The sequence below is a fragment of the Sphaeramia orbicularis genome, chromosome 12 (genome assembly GCF_902148855.1).
Source record: "Sphaeramia orbicularis chromosome 12, fSphaOr1.1, whole genome shotgun sequence".
NCBI classification, from domain to species: Eukaryota; Metazoa; Chordata; class Actinopteri; order Kurtiformes; family Apogonidae; genus Sphaeramia; species Sphaeramia orbicularis.
Window position 1 is genome coordinate 49,224,709 of NC_043968.1, and position 3,848 is coordinate 49,228,556.

Below are 3,848 nucleotides of genomic sequence, written 5' to 3' on the forward strand. Positions count from 1 at the left end.
ATCCATAAACAAGGGCAGAGGTTACAACTGTTTATCATTTTATTTAACACTGGAGCGCCTCAGACTAACCTCAGAATAAAACAATCACTGACGTCAAATTAGAGCAAAGTCCTTTATTAACACGCAAAGACTAACACCAACTGTCAAAGAGGAGGAAAACAGAGGTCATAATTTGTGGTTTGTTTAGAGTATATTAATATTGTGGATCAAGAATGATGCCCTATTGGCCTTGTCTGTGCTTTCATAGAGCGCTCATAGTTTACATTATGAGTTTCTTTGGTTAAAGCTTGAACTTGCGCTGATAATTTAGAAGAGATTTACTATATAAATATACTAGAGACTTTGTCAAAGCAGCTCTTACTACCATGGGACTTAGTTAATATAGTGCTGTGACTATGGATAGATGTGGCGATAATAGTCTCACTGAGGCCTGTGTGACACACTTTACTCAAAGCTGTGACTGACTGAGCATTTAGAGTTATAACAGAGAAACAATAACACACTGGGTTTGTTTTAACAATGTGAAAGTGATTTCACCCCAAGGCACCGGGCATATGACTGGATAAAGGCATACTTTGACAGATTTACAGATAAATATGTGGATAATACTGGTAATCAGTCAAATTAGCATCCAGATAATATGCAGAAATATTTGGACAGTGACACAAATTTTGCAGTTTTCCCTCTCTACACCACTACAATAGATGAAAGAAATGAAACAAGATGTGGTTGAAGTGTGGACTTTCAACTCTAATTCGAGGGGTTTAACACAAATATTGGGTTAAACTGTATAATAAGTACACCCGAAAGAAAAGAGAGGGAGGGTATAAATTAAGGAAAATGACAAATTTTAAGACACAAAGATGTCGAACCACGAAGAAAAGATTCTGTTTATCCAATAATGGTGTAAGACTATGGAACAGACTGAGTGTGGAGCTGAAAGAATGTCCAAACATCAAACAGTTTAAAAACAAATACAAACAAATTATTTTTACAAAATACAGAGAGGAAAGGGCCTGAGGTGGGAATCCGGTTGTTTTTCATAGTGGGGCTGTGCCATATATGTGCTGATACTATCTAGTTTAAATATGGATATATGAATATATTATTACTGTATTACTATAGAGGACAATATAGATTATTATATGTATTATATTATATATGTATATGTGTTTTTGTTTGTTTTGTTGTGTTTTTGTTTCATAATTTTTATGAATATCTGGAAGGATAAGTTGTAAATGGGTATTATCATATTAGTGTATATAGGAAAAAGGATGTATAATATTTTTATATTATTATTATTATTATTATTATTATTATTATTATTATTATTAATAATAATAATAATAATAATAATAATAATAATAATAATAATAATAATAATAATAATAATAATAATGTATTTATTTTTGTGGTTTGTTTGCTTATCAGTCATTTATGTACCAGTACTTATATTTTCCTGGTTGATTTTTGTTTTTATTTTATTGTCTACATGTTCGAAATAAAGATTTCATTCATTCATTCATTCATTCATTCACACTATGAAGCATTTGTTAAGTATTAACAAATACTGAATTCATTATTTATAAAGGATATTTCTGACATGAATACTCATTAGTATATGGTTTATAAGCACATTTATAAGGGTTTCACTAATCATCCAAATATTGTACTAACCATTTAGGAATCACAACCATTTTAGACAGAGTTCCTCCATTTTCAGACGCTTATGGGTCAAAACACAGTAATGTCCCATCAGAGAGTGAATGTTACTTGATTGCCATTCCAACATTTATTTCAATATAAAGTAGCTCCTTGGTTTAGATAATCCCTTATTGTCCAACTAAAGCAAAAATGAATTTAAAAGTAAAAAAAGTGCGTCATTTAGCAACATTAATCTGTCAAATTATCTCTAAAATGTCCCATCAGAGAGATTTCAAATACCATGTTTTGACCCGTATATGTAACTGGGCTGATTGACACCCAGCTTCATGTCCAGATGTGTCCTGTTCTTTGGTTATTCTGTATCAAAAGAAACAGATAAAACGTCATGAAAGGTGTTGAACTTACATTTGGCAGCTCTTCACTGGAATTCTCAATATGATATCAAAAGAGACGTCAACGCAAGTGAAAGAGGCCTGCATTCAGCAGAAAATCAAATATAATAATTCTAAATATCAAGAGGACCTGATTCAAACAAGACAAATTGTGTATTTATTTATAAGGGGTGAGTATTGATATTTTTTGTCCTTTTTTCTCCTCCTGACTATTATCCAAATATTGGAATCCTGTAATCTTCGGTGTTATGTAGTTTTGTCCTTTACAGGAAACAGGCGTCTACATGGACATCTGCTTTCAATTCCTACAGGTTTATTTTGTCCAATCTGGCGACCCCAGCCCCAGTCCAGTGTGGGGTGTTTGTATAAGACCCATTTTCTTATTTGATTGTGTTTTAAAGAGTACATGTCTGTCAATAGCACATTTCTCTGTGTATTCTGATGAATGAACGATAACGAGAGCTGAAGTCCCATGTTGGTTAAGTAGCGGACCACAGAAACAACTCCATGTTATTTCAAAAGATTTGGATGTCTGGCCTGAAATTTGTCTTTTTACATAGACTAGAGTTGGGTGTGCTTGTCTCTCCTCATGTGAATGTATTTATTTTCTGTAGTGCAGAGATGATGGTGATTTAAAGGGTCACTATGGCTGAAATACAACCCTGCAGATAATTTATGACAGACTTGAGCCTGAACTAAAGCTCACCTGTTATCAACATACACGTGAAACACAATTATGGGGCAAACATTAACTGAAAAAATCAAATTTATATTAGATTATAGCCAAGGTAATTGTTTGCTGTTTTGGTTGGTCTTTGTAATCTTGAGTTTCATGAAACCATTTTGTCGTGACTGCCGTTAGCTCCCTTTGACTTATGGAATTCATACCATCCCTTATGACAGGGGTGTCAAACTTATTTTAGTTCAGGGGCCACATTAAGCCAAATTAGATCTGCAGTGTGCCGGACCATTAAAATAATCAAATAATAATATATAAATACTATCAACTCCAAACTTTCCTCTATGTTTTAGGGCAAAAAAAGTAAAATTATGTGATGAAAATGTTTACATCTACAAACTATCCTTTAAAACAATGTGAGTAAAATGAACAAACTGAAATTTCTTAAGAAAAGTAAGTGTAATTTTAACAATATTATGCCTCAGTTTATCATTTACACATGTAAATCACAACTTGCAGATCACAGTTGATCTAAAAATACACAAAACATTTAATAACAGGCAGAATATTGGTACAATATCACTTCAGACATTTCAAAATGTTTATATTTGTTCAGTTTGTTGTTATTTGTTATTTGCATTTTTGTGAACTGAGAATTTGTTTTAGTGTAAATACAGTAAAATGACATGAAAATCTTTACATTTACAAAGAGAAAAAATTGGAGTTGTGAGTATTTATGGGTTATTCTGATAGCATTTTACTGATCCGACCCACTGCAGATTAAATTGGTCTGTATGTGGAACCTACTCTTTTTCTTTTATTCTTTGTTTATATTTTCGTTGTACTTTGTAAATTATTGTTTTATTCCGATTGTCTTTCTTTAAGCTAATGCTGTAATGAGGTGAGATTAATTTTACAAGCCCCACAGGGTTTTCTGATCTCACCTGCACAATTTGATTTGTTTGATTTGTTGTTATGTAAAATAAATTAAATAAATAATTTAAAAAAAAAAAAAAAAAAAAAACTAAAATGATTAATATCTTCAGCGTAATTTTTGCATTTCACAAATTCATCCCAGGGTCCAGACTGGACCCTTTGGCAGGCCAGATTTG